This window comes from Temnothorax curvispinosus, unplaced genomic scaffold (assembly GCF_003070985.1).
Source record: "Temnothorax curvispinosus isolate PA1 unplaced genomic scaffold, ASM307098v1 QBEX01004656.1, whole genome shotgun sequence".
In the NCBI taxonomy this organism is placed as follows: domain Eukaryota; kingdom Metazoa; phylum Arthropoda; class Insecta; order Hymenoptera; family Formicidae; genus Temnothorax; species Temnothorax curvispinosus.
The window spans coordinates 34,277-52,572 of NW_020214436.1; the positions used below are offsets into that span (position 1 = coordinate 34,277).

The 18,296-nt window shown below is 41.9% G+C and overlaps 1 protein-coding gene across 1 annotated transcript in view; it reads left to right on the forward strand.

The window, feature by feature from the left end:
* Nucleotides 1–18,296, forward strand: part of LOC112453733 (phosphoribosylformylglycinamidine synthase-like) — a 75,635-nt gene that overhangs the window by 5,200 nt on the left and 52,139 nt on the right. The gene's annotated exons all lie outside the window — the stretch shown is intronic.

The window sequence follows — 18,296 nt, forward strand, 5'->3', positions numbered from 1 at the left end:
GTAATATTATAATTTTGTTAAGGAGAATGAAGAAGCTATTACCACTTGGGTTGGAATAGGAATGGGAGTTCTGTAGTAACTTATGATAATTTATTCTGCGTAAACGAGTGAATTATCGTAAGTTACTATAAAAGTAACGCTCGCGTAAACATAGTAACGATCACGACTGTCACTACATGTCTCCGACCCGCTGATATTTCGCCTCTTGTAACACTCACATCCTAATTTCTTGGCACTTCGATCCTTGCGTGACTCGACCAAAATTCGGAATTAAACGATCGTAGTATTTAACGATGAGAGACGACGGTGTTACGCGCGAACGTGAGGGGTTTTTTTCTATGATGTCCTCGGGTGAGGACGGTTAGGTGCCTTATTCACTCATGGAAATTGGCACATATAATCTAAACCTAAAAGATTTTGTGGCTCTAACACTAAATCACTTAATCCATAAGACTGAATAATTAAAAACTATGTACTACTGAAAAGATTATTTGTATCTAGTGTTATATAACTTTGCCCGTAGATCTGACGAATTTAAAAATCCTATACAAAATGTCCCAGTTTTTTGTTTGTATGAGACGGTAAATGTCGATTTCTTCGGTAAAACCGGCCTCTCTCAGTTCAAGGTCCAAAGTAGCTTTTCGCTCGTCGTATTTACAGCATCTCAATATTAAATGATGGATATCTTCACATTCACAGCCACACTCGCATCTCTCACTGTCAACATAACCTTTTCTCTTAAGGGAAGCTCCCAGGTTATAATAATTGGCTCTGAGTCTGTTGATAAAAGTAATAAAATATCTCTCAGCGATAACTTTGCGGAACCATGGCTTCGTAGCTTCTCGGTCATAGAATAGTTCGAAGTAGAAAATGCCCTTGTGTTGCGCCTCGCGCGAAATCGACGTCTGAGTCGATTCCCATGCCTCCCTCCTGGCTTGCGCCATGAGATCCCCCACCGGGACAAATGGTGGGATCGGCCTCCTCCTCTGCCGCCTCCTTAGCCAATCCATCAGCGATCTCGTTTCCCAGAATTCCCACGTGAGCCGGGATCCATACTAGTACAATTTTTTTTCCGTGGTATCTTTCCAATTTATAAATAAGAATTCTGGCCTCCGTAACATACTTGTTTTTGTGTACATGCAAATGGTTATTTTTAATTGCTTTAAGGACCGTTTGACAATCTGATAGGATAATTATCTCGTTACTCATCTCGTCACATCGTTGCCACACAAGTCGAAGAGCAGTACAAACGGCGAATGCCTCGGCAGTATAGGAAGAACATAGATTAGGGAGGCTTATTTTGTAAGCCTCATCTGAGTCACATATAACGATGCTCGCGCCTGTGGACTTTGAGGATTCATTAAATGATCTATCCGTAAAAATAATAACAAGCTCCGTACCCAGCTGATGTCCCTCAGTGATCTTACGTATGAGGGAGCGATCTGAAAATCTTTTGCACTTTTTTACAGCACCAATGTATAGGTCAACCGTTGGTTTGAAGGTGTGGGCACTATATGTTTCCTGGAAAATCTTATATTTATCTACCGGACCAATGAGATGCTGATATCGAGCAGCCCTTCTCCAGATCTCCGCAAGAAGAGAGGGCTTATAGGTGGGCTGTCTAAATCGGATGTAATTCTCGCCGTCTAGTAGAGCTCGCAGTTTATCACATAATCCATTACGATTATGAGCGATCGCCTTATTCACAAAATTGACGCCCAACATCATTGCTCGATCCCTCAAATGCACAACCTTCGCCTCAGCCACGATCACATTATTAGGTGTAGAGTTCCTGTATCACAGGGCCGTGCGGATACCCATGTACTGGGCTCTTTCCAGTTTTAATTGTAACGAGGGATTCCTGGGGAAAAATACAAAACTTCCATAGTCAATGATAGATCTAACGAGACTCTTATACAGCATCAAAGACGTGTTCACTTCCATACCCCTGGACACTCCACAGAGGCACTTGATAATCGAATTGGCGCGGCTTACCTTGCCTCTCAACTCCTGTATTTGTTTATCGAAGCTCAGTTTATTATCCAGTCATACTCCCAAAAATTTGGCAGCTCCGCAATTGGGAACCTCACACTCACCAATGCGGATGCTCATCCCTCTGTCGACAAATCCACTCCTGGAGAACTCCACAAGGACGGTCTTCCTGGGTTCAAGATCCAGTCCTCCGCACAGACGCTCAGCTATAATGTTCACCGCACGCTGCAATATGAGGCGATTTCTCTCCCGGTCCGGCCCGCGGACATAAAGTCCCACATCGTCCGCAAATTCCACCGCCTCAACGCCCTCCGGAAGGCCCGCGCACAGATCCTGCGTGTATAGCGAATACAATATCGGGCTCAGCACAGCGCCCTGCGGGAGCCCCCTGTAGACGAGGCGATCCACGAAATCCCGGGCGTTTACGATAAATCGCACACTTCTCCAATATAGCCAGTTGCTGATGAATCTGGCTATGGCGGGGGGGCAGTTCAGCGCTATCAGCTTCGCCAGCATGATCCGATAGTCGACACAGTCATACGCAGACGAGACATCCAAGAAGGCAGCAAGGGTGTACTCGCCCACGCACATAGCCGTTCTGATGTCAGCAACGATTCTTGTAAGATTATCCGCGCACGATTTGCCTCTGCGAAAACCACTCTGTGATGGACTAAATCTTTCCTCCTTCTCCGCCCATTAGATCAACCTCTCATTTATCATCGTTTCCATGAACTTTCCGACACAGGAGGACAGTGAAATAGGCCGCACCTTTTATCGTCCCGTCTTGTCTATAAAAATCACTTGATAGTTATGCCACTCACTGGGTAAGGAGCCCGTGATCCACACTCTATTAAAAATGTCTAATAAGCATTTCCTAGCGTTCTCCGGGAGGGCCCTGATAGTTTTGTACTTGATGCCGTCCATACCAGGGGATGAATCCCTCCTAATCATCTCCATTGCTCGGTCAAACTCTGTACGGGTGAATAGGGCATCCAACTCCTCGTCGTCTCGACAATCACCAAAGTCCGTGACAGGCTCAACCCCTGTCGAGGGAGGGGCGAGGCTATCTATTGTTGACCTGACAACTTCCTCCCTGTTTTTAGTCGGCCAAGCATTCCAGTCCATGTTTTTTCTCGCATTCTTGATAATGCTCATGGTTTTCCAGACATAAGAGAGACTTGTAAATCTGTTTATCTCACTACAAAATTTATCAAAGCTAGCTTTTTTCTTGAGTTTAATAGTTCGCCGTGCTATAGCAACATCCCTTTTATATGTCAACCAATCATGTAGGCTCTTGGAATTCTTAAACGCTGACAGAGACCTCCTTCTATTCTGGATGACCTCATCGCATACTGCGTCCCACCATTTGTGAGACCGTTTTCTCTTTCCTGGATCGATGTGTGTCGGTAGAGTCCCAGTACGCCTACCCGACGCCCTCGCAACCGCCCCCCTGATGACATCAATAAATGCAGAGTAGTACAGCTCAAGATCCTCCTCCAAGGACACTCGACCCGAGGAGAGAAATGCATCAATCTCAGACTCCACAAGCTTCGTAAATCGACTCCAGTCGGTCTTTTTGGTGGATAGCCAGTTCGTAGTTTTCCCGTAAATTAAAGGAGAATTATCAAGTGAGAAGGAAATGGGGTGATGGTCACTGCCCCACGAGTCCGCAAGTTGACAATAAGTTATCTCCCCCGACACAGAGGGCGAGCAAAACAGTAAATCAAGATTGGAGTCTTGTTGTCCCCTGATTCCGCTCCTAGAAGTCGTGTCGACATTGATACAAACAAATCCCTCGTTGTCCATGATTCCCTGCAGTATGTCCCCTTTACCATCCGTGATCGGGCAGTTCCATGCCATGTTGCGGGCATTAAAATCCCCAAGAAGGATCGTATCTAAGTTATTCCCCCCGATAGCGTCAAAGACGGGTCTTAGATCTCGCCTGGTCAATGGTTCGTTGGGGTGCCTGTAAATGGCAACAATGTTGAAATTCCGAGTGAGATTGGTAGTTTTAACGCATACAACATCGTATCCAACAGGGAGGACACCAGGGATCGGCACCACATCGAAACGTATCCGACTTCGCAGTGACACAGATACGCCTCCACTGCCCAATCTATTGCTGCTGCAAGCAGTTGTAAAATTAGAGAAGGAAACACGACTAGGACCTTTACATCTGGTCTCCGTCAGGACGACTATGTCGTGTTCCATGACGTGTTTAGACAGCTCTTCCCTGCAGCTGCCATAACCCCGACAGTTCCACAAAAGGAGCTGGAATTATACTATACGAGGGGATATCGGTCCCCTCAAGCCAACATTGATATGCTCTTCATTCTTGTTACCTGCTATTGCTCTTCTGTCCCTCTCAGTTCTTTCGGGCGCATTCCTGCGTGGCGGGCAGTCGGTCCACCCGTCATTTCTCAAAGCATCGATCAAGTATTCCCTTGCCAATGGGAATCTCCGTAATAATATCATGATGCCACCCATCATTTCGCCTATCGAATCTTGTGCCGAGCTATCGTCGGCCCTCTCCGTACTTTGCTGCAAAACTTGTGCCCAAGAGGCTCCATTACGAGCCGAGGACAGGGCGAGGCCTCTCCTATCAGAGGTGATATCCTCCTCTCGAGTATTAAATTGTCCGTAATAATTCCCAATATCGCCGGGCCGAGAACGTTCTTTCTCTCTTGATCGTGGTGCAACGTACCGGTTATGCACCGGTCGGACATTACGTATCGGCTTCTCTCGATTGCTCATTACCTCGGGAGGTATTGACCTACGCCGTATTCTGTTCCGCTAAAATCCGCTTATCGACAATTGTCGGTGTCGTTGCGCAGCTTTTACACGATATGAAAAACCTGCGCAACGACACTTATCGAACCGACAGTTGTCGGTAGGCAGGAACGGAATACGGGCCTGCGCAGGTTTTTCATATCGTGTAAAAGCTGCGCAACGACACCGACAATTGTCGGTAAGCGGATTTTAGCGGAACAGAATACGGCCCCTGGGCTGTGTGTCGGTAAAGCAGGCCAGTCCGACGGATTCACACTGCTAACCATTGGCTTAGTAAGCGCCGAGACCTCCCCGTCAATAATACGCCGAGCTCTGAGAAAGGATATGTTATTGTAAGCCATAATTACATTTATATTTTTATTTCTTACGTACTCGGGGCAGTTACGGAATGTGGACTTGTGTTGCCCACCACAGTTATGGCAACATGTCTGTTTTTTGCAATGGCCATGTTCTTTGTCGCCACATATTATGCAGCGTGTTTCGCTTTTACATGCCATTTTCGTGTGCCCAAATTTGAAGCAATTGAAACACTGCCGGGTTTGAGGAATAAAGGGTCTTACTCTTAGTCCGACGCCTCTTCGAAATACTTTCAAGTTGCGGATCTTGTTGGACTTGAAAGTAATTATGATGTTGTCGGTGGCTACCAGCGACGGTTTTAATTCAGCCGGATCCCATTTTCGTTGATACATCCTTTCTAATTTCAGGATGTTAGACTTATCCTGTACCTCCTCCCACAGCTCAGGAATCCCGGTCGGCCAATCTGAAATAATTCCTTTACATATAAACGAGCGTTGCTCAACGTAAGCTTTGATCTTGGTAACATGCATCCTATCTATGATATCAAGCGCCCGATTAGCATCTGTTGCCTTCTTGAACTCGGCTTCGGCAGAGAAGTGATTTAACATCTCCAATGAGGACGGAAAAATTTGTAGCTCAGTAAGAATCATCCACATTTTAATTTTATTTCTGCCTTTTCTGGTGGTGGAATGCTCTGGCAGAAGTCGGATAGTAACTTTAGCATTACCTGAGTATTCGTTGTCGAACCTAGTATACCGTTGTGGTTCCGTGTTACTGTTCGAAGGACATTTCTGAAGAGCAAAGTCGTAAACATTATATGATTTCTTGTCAATCGTCAGTCCCTCACCAGCATCGCGTGGCTCGTCGTTCGTGTTCACGTGATCACTCCTACCGGGCATGTGATCAGCCTGTGTCTTTTACTATTAATATCTGTACTAATAGACGGAGTCGCTTTTTTGAAGTGAAACTTTTTTAGGCACGGTAGTGAATTCGATTCGCGACACGAAAAAGTGTAACGGAAGTGAAACTTCTTTGGTACGGTAGTAAGTTCGATTGTGTGACACAAAAAGTGTAACGAAAATTTGACCAATAAGCGTACGGCGTTGGCGAGACGGTTCTTCTTCTGGCACGGTAGTAAGTTCGATTATGCGACACGGAAAGTGTAACGAAAATTCGACCAATAGGCGTACAAAATGAAACTTCTTTGGTACGGTAGTAAGTTCGATTGTGCGACACGGGAAATGTAACGAAAATTCGACCAATAGGCGTACGAAATGAAACTTCTTTGGTACGGTAGTAAGTTCGATTGTGCGACACGGAAGGTGTAACGAAAATTCGACCAATAGGCGTACGAAATGAAACTTCTTTGGTACGGTAGTAAGTTCGATTGTGCAACACGGAAAATGTAACGAAAATTCGACCAATAGGCGTACGGCGTTGGCGAGACGGTTCTTCTTCTGGCACGGTAGTAAGTTCGATTATGCGACACAAAAAGTGTAACGAAAATTCGACCAATAGGCGTACGAAATTAAACTTCTTTGGTACGGTAGTAAGTTCGATTGTGCGACACGGGAAGTGTAACGAAAATTCGACCGATAGGCGTACGAAATAAAACTTCTTTGGTACGGTAGTAAGTTCGATTGTGCGACACGAAAAGTGTAACGAAAATTTGATCAATAGGCGTACGACGTTGGCGAGACGGTTCTACTTCTGGCACGGTAGTAAAGTTCGATTATGCGACACGAAAAGTGTAACAAAAATTTTCGACCAATTGGCGTACGAAACTTCTTTAATTGGTACGGTAGTAAAGTTCGATTGTGCGACACGAAAAAACGTCACGAAATAGTGTCACGAAAATTCGACCAACAGGCGTACAAAGTGAAACTCCTTTTGGATCGGTAAGTAAATTCGATTTTGCGACTCGAAAACGCGTCACGAAAATTCGATGAGGCGTACGGCACTGGCAAGACGGATATAGTGAGAACTGCGTATAACACTATATTTTCGAGTTGCGGGCGACTTGGAGTGACTAATTCCGTTGCATTGTTTTTGTATTAATTTCAGAAAAGTTATGGCAAAGCCTTGCCTTCAGAAGTTTCACTTCTAACGCGCGTGGCGACCACACGCATGATTTTTTTTTATCAAAAGGTCGCGGCCCGCCATGTCCGAATCCTTATCATTATCAATCTCCACGTCCATCTCGTCCTTTTGGGAAAAAGATACGTGTCGTCTCTTAGAGAACTCCTTCTCTCTCTGCAGTTTCGAAGAATTGATGCGTCGATTAATATTTCCAGCGCGGTTGGAATCTAGATGTTCGTTCGTAACATCCTTCGTGAATTCATCAAATTCCTCCTCGGATACACTCGTTCTTTGTCTTTTACTACTCTGCGTGTCTTTATCCTGCGCTCGATTGTCGGCACTATGTGACTGCGAATTATCCGAGTCCGAATTATCCATCGTAACTAATTACGTGAAACGCTCCCCCTCCGAAAGGGGAGCACTAAAAACTAGAATATAGTCCACCCGAAGGGACAGGGAGCATAGGAAAAATCCACGCGAAAGACTGGACTACGCACACTACTATCTATCTAGCTATAGGGAGGGAGCGTAAGTAAAACACGTCCTGCTCGTACGACTGTCCGAGCGGAACCGCGCGAACGTGATATGTATTTCTAGGTTATAACTGATGACTGACAGCGCGCTGTCCGCGCAAACGCACTGGAGCGACGAGCGTACACGTACGCGTATATATGTTGTCTCTTTTCAGTGTAGCATTGTCATGGAGGGGACCCGGGGGGACGCTCGAGATGTTCTCAAACGCTATCTATCGAGGCAAAAGCAATCGTACGTACAGCGACGACGACGACGACGACGACGACGACGTTTCTTAATTGTAAAATTTAACATTTCGGACTTTGCATCGTAATATCTCCGCTCGCAGGGCACGTAGCGGAAAAATAAAAACACTCTTATTATATAATTCAAACTCAAGCTATCGATCAAGCTTATCTTAGAACTTGATCCGTTCACTCGTTATTGAGATCTCAAAATCTCGGGTACTCACAACTCGTGCGTTCGCGTAAAAGAGTCACGGTGCGGTCTCGCTTCGCATGTACTTGGCGCGAAACACTACTGTGTCTCTTGATACACTTTTAAAGCAGAAATCGATAATTCCTTCACCGATCCTCGCCAAATTCAATAATAATCTTCCTTTAATGATATTCTATCTATCAAATAACTTTAGGGTAGACCGAGGCGAATCGGATCAATATAAGTTTTAAGATAGTTTTCGTTAGTGTTTTGTTTCAAAAAAGCTATTTTATCGTGCTAATTATTAATTACTAATTAGCACAATAAAACAGCTCGTTTAAAACAAAACACTAACGAAAACTGTCTTGAAACTTATATATTGATCCGATTCGTCCTGTTATCCGATTCGCCTCGGTCTACCCTATACATTTTTTAGGCAGAAATCGGTAACCCTTTTACCGATTCTCGCCAAATTCAAAACAACCTTCCTTTAAAGGAGGGTCCACATTATCGAGCAGAACCGCGAGCCGAACTTTGCCGCGAACCGACATTGTCGAGCCGACAAAGTTCGGCTCGATAATGTGGACGCATGATCGGTTCGCGGCGAAGTTCGGCTCGCGGTTTTGCTCGATAATGTGGACCCTCCTTAATGATACTCTATATAAGATCACATGTATTATAACTTATACACTTTTTAGGCAAAAATCGGTAACCTCTTCACCGATCCTTGCCAAATTCAACACCAAACTACCTTTAATGATACTCTATCCATAAAAAGAAAATTAAGCTCGATATTTCAAAATTTACGGAAATTAGAGTAATCATGTTGTTGGGTAGGATATAAATATTGCACTCTTGGCTTTGGATGCAAAAGATTTATTCGGATAAAGAAAAACACAGCCGTAAAACGTGGCGTGACTTGGCAGAGAGAGAAAGGCGCGCGCGGAGATCGACAATCGCATATCGTCGACCTTATCGATTTACATCAAATATATCAAGAACAAAAATGGCCGCTGGCGCCAATTACAAAACCTTATAAATCTAACAGAATACATGAAACACATAAAAGTATTTATTAGCAACACTCCCACTTTTCTTGGACTCTCCCACTTATTCTTTGGATACAGTCTCTATATACTTATATATATTATCCTAACTTAATCTATATCTTAGGCTTAACGTTTAATAATTCGCGAATGTAACAGAATTGTTCTCTTAACAGCGGTTTTGTTAATATATCTGCTTGCTGCTCTTTGGTAGAAACGTATTCTAAATCAAATAATCCTTTTTGAAATTTTTCACGTGCGAAATGGTACTTAACATCTATATGTTTCGTGCGTTTGTGGAACTCTGGGTTCTTTAAGAGTTTAATAGTGTTGGAAATAGAGTATTTAGGCCGTTGCAGTACGAATAGGCTAACCGAAAGTTTCACTGAGCGAAAATGTTTTATCGATCTGTAAACAGGGGGCGCCCTGCTATATCGACGCCCGAGATCTCTCGGTTCTGTGTGTTGACTCTCGAGTCGGACGGTTGTTTTTGTCACTTTGTCCGTGGTATCTACCGTGAACGGACGTGTGTAGTCACGCGTTTTCTTTCATTTCTGTAACTGTACGATTTATCTAATAAATTCAGTAATAATACCACTGTATTGGCGTGCTGAACTTATTGTTACAACAAATAGCGCCCTGATTATCTAGGAGTAATTTAGGTTTCACTATCTCTTTTCTAGTAATCTCACATATTAAACGATTTAACCATATTAATTCTTTAATTGTTTGTGCTGCAGCTATAAATTCTGATTCCGTGGTAGATAACGCAACTACCCTTTGTTTTTGTGAGCACCACGAAATGGTACAGTCACCTAACTTAAATATGTAACCGGACGTTGACCTACGAGTTTCAATATCCCCTGCGTAGTCCGCATCACTAAATGCTAACAACTCGAGATTCGCATTCGCTTTAAAATATAAACCATGAGCTATAGTGCCTTTCAAATACTTTAAAATTCTTTTGACAGCATTCCAATGTATTTTATCGGGTGACTCTAAATATTGACTCACGGTACTTAAGGTTGTATGACCCCTTAGAAGAAAAAATGCCAAATTCTTCAAACTTTGTCAGGTGATGAGCATTATAATAATAAAGCATTGTGCCAAGTTTGAACAAGTTTGCGAGGCCCGTTCAAAAGTTATAACAATTTGAATTTAACATGGGCTCTTACGGGAATTCATCAAGTTTCACTATTTTTTCAACTTTATTTGAGAAATTAATATCGAAAAAAATATGGCATCCTTTTAAAACTTTGCAGAAATATTAATAAACATCTTTCAAACAAATTAGAACCAAAAAAATTATGACTTCAAGGATATTTTCTGAAATATTGAATAAAAAGCAAACACAGAGAACAGTCTCGCTTGGTCTCGCTGAACTCGTAAGTACAGAGATCCGGCAACAGCGCACTATGACGTCACATTAGAACCTCTCTCTCCGTCACTTTCCGTAAAGGATAACAAATACTACAGAGGTCCGTTACTTTTTCCAATAGAGCCTCCTGTGTATCGAAAATGTGCTCCGAGCACGTGTAATATACAGACGCATCGTTTAAGGTTGGTTTTCGCTTGCGCTACGAAAATGCCGAAAGTAAAACGTTACATGTGGAAAGGAAAAGTTGTCACTGAAAAAGTGTACAATCAATGGTTAGCACAGATAATACTGGGAAATGTAATTTGAAGACACGAGTCGAAACCATACCAGATGATTGTAACAATTCCATGGCACATGTAACGTTTTACTTTTGGCACTTTTGTAGCGCAAGCGAAAATTAACCTCAAACGATGCGTCTGTATATTACACGTGCTCGGAGCACACTTCGCGTTCACGCAGCTGATGTCGAGTGAGATCAATGCTACCAACTTACAGAAAATGCGACGTTGTCGCGATCAAAATACTTTTTTATGAGAGCTATTGTATTTAATTTATTAATAAATGACGTAAATAAATAACGTAATATAATTTCATTAGTATTTTTAAACAGTAATTACTATGTTTTGTTACTTTTTAAAAATTTTCACACTTTCAGATTTTTGTTTGTGTCAGTTGCAAATCAGGTACAGTCTTTCTAAAAATCATTAAAGGTGAAAGTTTACATACGAGAAAATATGCATAAAAATGTCTCTATAGCTCTTAAAAACACAGGCAACCGTTATTTTATTAAAATATTAATATAAATATTACTTTCCAGTAAAGAATATCTTCTTAAATATGCTAATTAGCTTTATGTTACGTTTCTTAAACTTTTGGCAGAGATCTTACGGGTCATACAACCTTAATGCGAAAGCTATATCCGGTCTTGTGCATATCGCTAGATACATCAAAGATCCGACGGCTTCTCTGTATGATGCTCGTACTCTCTCGGACTCCTGCTTGTTATGTGCCAGTATACATAATTCCTGATGCTTGTCCATGGGAACAGTTGCAGGATTTGCATCAGCTACATTGAACCGTTCTAGGACCCTCTTGGTGTATCCGGATTGATGCAGAAAAATAGAGCCATCAATATCTCGGTCTATCTGAAAACCTAAAAACAAACTTAAATTTCCAGTTGATATTTCAAACTTCTTTTTAAGATGAGATAGCAACATATCCGCAGTGGCTTGGTTTGACGCTGCCATCACTCCATCGTCTATGTAGACCCCTAATATTAGTGTGTCTTCCTCCTGACCATTCGTAAAGACACACGGGTCCGACTTAGTAGGTTCCAGGTTAAACTCCTTAAGGAAGTCGGTGAAGTGCTCATGCCAGCATCTGGAGGACTGCTTCAAGCCGTATAGGCTCCTTTCCAGTAAGCAAACATGGTTCGTTCCGTCATTATAACCCTCTGGCTGCTTCATATAAATGGTTTCCGGCAGTTTTCCGTTGAGAAAGGCTGTTTTTATTTCAAATTGTTGCAAAACCATGTTCCTTGATGCTGCTAGTGCCAATATTATGCGAATAGAAACGAATTTCATAACTGGACTGAATGTTTCGTGATAATCGACTCCGTGCACCTGAGAATAGCCTTTTGCAACTAGTCTGGCTTTAAATCTGTCAATGCTTCCATCAGTTTTTCTTTTCAATTTGAATACCCAGCGGTTTTCTATTGGCTTTCTTCCGTCCTGTTGATCCACAATTTTCCATGTATTGTTTTTTTTTCAGCGACTTGATTTCCTCGTCCATCGCTCGCTTCCACTCAATTGCGTGCGAGCCAGTGATTGCTTCATGATAGTTCAAAGGTTCTTCTACTTCTGTTAAAAGGACAACATCGGGGTCGATTCCTCCTTCGTATCTTTTTGGTCTTTTAATCTTACTTCTATCCCGTAGAACTCTTCTTTCTTGAGGCCTTACCGTTGATTCTTCAACCTCGATTTCTTCTCCGTCAGTCGATTCTTCCGATTCTTCTTAAATTTGTAGTTGAGGTTCCTGGGATTGATGATTTTGAGGTTTGATTTCGCATCCCTCTTGAAGTTCAAAGATATGCAATTGATCATCCTGATTAGCTTGAGCTGGAACTTCCGTGTAGTGATTGTCCTCCCGGAAGATCACGTCTCTCCTTATGTCCACTCTGTCAGTTTCAAGAAACCAAATTCTGAATCTTTTGACGTTCTCATCGTATCCCACAAAATAGCCTTTTTCAGCCTTGCTGTCAAGCTTTTTTCGTTTCTCCTTGGGAATATGCGCATAGGCTGTCGTTCCAAAGGTAACTAGTTTTTCCAGCTTAGCCTTGTGTCCATACCACAATTCGTAAGGAGTCTTCAGACGTTGGGAGGCTTGTTCCTGTGCGATTGAGTATATAAACCGCTGTATTGACACCTTCAGCCCACAGGTTCAGCGGTAGGTTCTTTGAATGTAACATAGATCTCATGGCCTCAACGATCGTGCGGTTTTCCCTCTCGGCAGAGCCGTTCTGTTCAGGAGTGAAAACTACGGTCCTCTGATGTTGTATCCCATGCTGTTTTAGTATTTCCTTGATCTCCAAATTTATAAACTCCAAACCATTGTCCGTACGCAGGGTTTTTATGGTTCTACCAGCATGGTTGCTTGTCATGGCGATAAAATCCTTGATGCGTTCTGCAGTCTCGCTCTTGTATTTGAGGAAATAAACAACTCTATAGCGAGAAAAACCATCCTTGAATAACAAAAAATAGCGTGATCCGTTTATTGAATTTTCTTGAAACGGACCGCATAAATCTGAATGTATGAGCTCACCGGGGGTTTGCGGTTTATAATCCTCCTCTTTGCGTTTTGGAAAAGGTAGTTTGTGTGACTTACCAAAAACACATCCTTCACAAAAGAAATTTTCTTGTTCATCTACCTGAACTCCTTGAGTTATTAAATATTGCTTAACGTAATGGATGTTCTGATGTCCAAGTTTCTCGTGCCATGACTGAAGACTGTTTCTGGTGGCAAGGTTTGCTTCTGTTTCACCTCCTTCTAGTTGAAGTACCTTAAACTGCATCTCATATAGCTTGTGTCTTCGTACTCCCACTGCAACTGTAATCTCATCCTTCTCGAAATGGCATCCTTCTGCAGTCGATATCTGAAGCAGCCCTTTATCTAACGCTAATCCGGCCAAAAACAAATTATATCTGAGGTTAGGTACAAATAGAACTTGAGACAGATGTTTTTCTGCCCATTGATCACCATCGTAAGCCAGAATATTTATGTCTCCCATGCCAAGGGCTTCTGTTGACTCTCCCTTTTTTCCTACGTTGACAGGGTGAGGTTTATCAAAAAACTTGAGATTTATAAACCACTCTTTCCGGTTTGACATATGATCCGTAGCTCCGGAATCCAAGTACCATGTGTCTGAACTACATTCAGACTGATCTAGACACAGCGATGCCTGAGAGACTAAAGCCTGACCCTTTGGTTTTATATCATTGCTCTGATTCTGTTCAATTTTTGCTCGACATCCGCGCGCCCAGTGCCCAGGCTTCTTACATTTATGACAAATATCTGAGTCGCTTTTATCACCTTTATGCTTCATGTCAGTTTCCTTCGAAGAATTTGAGCCTTGTTTCCACTTTTGACTCTCCAAGTAGCACAGCAAGTCACAATAAAATCAAAATGACGTCAAAATGATGGTAAAATGATGGTAAAATGATCAAAAATCGTCATTTTGCGGTCATTTTGACATCATTTTGACTTTATTGTGACTTGCTGTGCTACTTGGGTCGTCTTCTTGGACATTTTCATGGCCGCGAACGCCTCGTTTAGACCTTTTTCTTGAGCTGAACATCTAGTTTCCTCTGCGAGAAGTCTCTCGACCAGATTTGGTAGTGTGCGCTGGTTTTGAGGGGTCGACTCCCATGCAGTGACAAAATGATTGTAAGCTGGGGTTAGCGTCATAAGGATCTTAGTTATTATCATTGAATCTGCGATTGGCTCACCTAACGCCTGTAGGCGATGCGCTAGATCTTTTAACTTTGCGATGTAAGATGCCATGCTGTCCTTGGGATCCTTTGAAACCTTGTACCACATTTGTTGAAGCATATGGATACTCGTCTCAGATTTCTGCTCGTAAAGGTTATATAGCGCGTTTCACATGTCCTGGGAACAACTGCAATTCATGATATATACGAGCTGTGAGTCTGCTACACTCGTTGCAATTATTTTCTGAGCGATACTGTCGGCCTTCAACTACTCGGTTAGCTGCTGTCTCTGTGCCGCTGTAGCTTCTTCGACTGGCGTGGGTTTAACAAAATCACCGTTCACTATTTTCAGGGCATCCCTCTCTCTTAACAAGACTGACACTTGGAATTTCCATTGTGCCCAGTTCTCTGCATTCTTCAACTTTGTGATCCTTGATACTTCGAAATCCATCTTCGACTATACCCGCTTTTGCACACGGCCGGGCTAACCTCAAAAGAGAATCGTTTTTACGAATCAAGGATCCTTCTTCAAAAAACACTCCTATCCGATAAATACTTTTAGCCACACGTTGCCTGGGCCCATAACCTGTTGGGTAGGATATAAATATTGCACTCTTGGCTTTGGATGCAAAAGATTTATTCGGATAAAGAAAAACACAGCCGTAAAACGTGGCGTGACCGTGACTTGGCAGAGAGAAAAAAGCGCGCGCGGAGATCGACAATCGCATATCGTTGACCTTATCGATTTACATCGAATATATCAAGAACAAAAATGGCTGCTGGCGCCAATTACCAAACCTTATAAATCTAACAGAATACATGAAACACATAAAAGTATTTATTAGCAACACATGTAGATTTTTTTAGATAGAAATCGATAACCTCTTTATTATTAGCAATTTTTCTAATTCTATTATATTCTCCAGTTTTTTCTGCCCCTATTTCACATATAATTCTTTAAGACTTGGTTAATCAATTCTTAAGTTCTGAATAAATATTTGCACACACAAACACACACACACACACACACACACACACACACACACACACACACACACACACACACACACACACACACGCACGCACGCACGCACACACGCACACACGCACACGCATACACGCACACACGCACACACGCATACACGCACACACGCATACACGCACACACGCAACACGCACACACGCACGCACACGCACACGGACATTTTTTAAAATTGCGATTTTTCGACGTTTTAGAACATTCTAAACACATTGGCATCGAAGACTAAAAAAACAATTTTTCCTTCGATTTTTTCTACCCCTATTTCATATATAATTCTTTAAAATTTGGTTGATTGAACCTAGCTTTATATACGATTAAAGGTCCATATACGAGATTTATGAAAACAAAGTTTTCTTTATGAGGAAGCAAAAAGCGGAGGCTCACTTTAGAATCGGCAGTAGTCAAAGAAAAAAAGTAGTCGGATGTCGGAACGTCCCTATATAAGAGTCTGGCCACTGAGTAGACTCACGCGTATTGGCTCAATCAACCTTTTGTAACAAAATGGCGAAACCAATTAGAATGGGACTACAGCCACCTCTTCTCCTTCTTCTTCTTTAGGTTAAGGCTGGCGATTACAGTCTCTGAGTGTCCTTGACTCTAGATGCTAGAGTCTCTGTATAAGATCCGAGACGCCATTTTGTTACAAAATAGCCTCAGTGGCCAAACTCTTATAGGGACTCTAGTCGGAACATAGCCAATGGTCCAATGAGAAAATTTCTTTTTCGGAAACGAATTTTCCTCATTGGACCATCGGCTACGTTCCGACATCCGACTCCGACATACGACTGATTGTATACCGGCCCTAACCGTTACACGTATCTGACACATATTATACTCGTTATAATTGTCTTCCGAAACGTGCGACTCTATGTAATGTTATAACTCTTTGACTACTGTCCATCCTGAGGTGAGCCTTCGCTTTTTTCTTTATACTTATACAATATCTATTGTATTAAAATTTGCGTTTCTTTTGCAGTGGAAACTATCCAGATATCAAAGCGTGTTTGAGCAAAATCGCGCAAACCTGTGATTGCTTATAATGCTGGCAACTTCCCGTACATTTGCTTCAATTCCCACACAGCAAAATGTATCACCAAGACATCTAGAAGATATCCGAATGACGGAATATCTGATTGCGCAAGATATCATGAGAATATCTCAGACATCGCCAAGATTATAAAAAGCCATGATAATTTTATCTCAGATATGATATCTGATTTTGCATATATATCGGATATCTAAGGTAGACCGGGGCACGTTGTCACACATTTTTTTCAAAATTTTTTGTATTTTTTACATTAAATATTTAAGAGTATTTTGATATGCCAAAATTTCGAGTAAACCCTCAGCTTCAATTGGACAGTATCGAATTTTGTGTGATTGTTACTTTACAGTTGTTACATAACAATAAATAACAACAGGTCGCTTGTGACAACGTGCCCCGTGACCGGGGCACGTTGTCACATCAAATGTAATTGCATGCAAAATGTAATCCAAACTGTATACAACGTAAATATCAATATATTATAGTGCGCTGCAATGTAAAAAAGTAAAATCCTTCACAGAAACATTTATTTTATTTCAAAAAAGTACAAAAAGCACGAAGTTTTCGTCTTAATCTAAATAGGCAAGAATTCCACTCGAATGCGCAACTTATTGATAAACATTTTTTCTTTTATAATCATGTCGGTGATTAAACATAAAATATTTTTATTCGTTATCGTCATCCGAAGATTCGCAATAGATTCCCATCAAATTCGTGACAACGTGCCCCGAGGGCATTTTTTTACTGCAAACAGCCTCATGTCCGACACGTTTGAGATATTCGTAAGGTTAGGTACTGCACGCGGTAGGTAAAAGTACATACTTTAAGATAATATAAAGGTCTATTCTCAAAAAACATAAGCTTGATGTCCAGTACGTTGAATATTAGACAATAAAATTTTACTTACGGTCGCAAAAAACTTTTAAGTTGATTTTACGTCAACACGGCTGACGCAATCTCAATACTGTAAACACACCAAAGATGGGCATACACTAACACGTTTTGGGAATGACGGGTGCTGCCCTCCGGTTATTAGTTTTTTAAATAAAGCCAAAGTGACAACGTGCCCCGCGTGACAACGTGCCCCGGTCTACCCTATGCCTCAGTTAAAACCAGATATGTTATATACAACCCAAATAGCAAAAAGAAAAGAATTCTTTTTTCTCGATTTATGAAATTATTTCTTTTTCCGTATTTATTCTCTGTTCTAAAATAATTCTTAAGAGTTAAAAAAAAATTCATTTTTATGTCACCAATTCTGAGTCTTTCTTGAAATATAAAAAAAAGTTTTTTCATAAGAATTCGCAATAAATTCAAAATTATACTTTGATACTATTTTAATATTTTGCATTTTGCCATCTCTGCACTGTACATGATATCTCGGAGATATCACAACAAATATTAGAGCCAAGTATTAGGTTCGCCTTTTATCCTATTAAGTGCGTAAAGATTTTTGCTTACGAGAAGATACTAGCGCATATAGCCGCGTCGCGGCAGCGCATGTTACTAGCGCTCGCTCGAGCGAAAATTTTTTAAGTCCCCTCACGGCATATTGCTTTTGGTAATTATTTAGTAATACGGACCACTCTCCGATGACCTTGATCTTGATATATGTTGTCAAGGTCACCCTCCTGAGTGACCTGCAGAAGTTTTTAGCCGGCGGTCGTTACCTCTGGCGCAGCCCCAACAA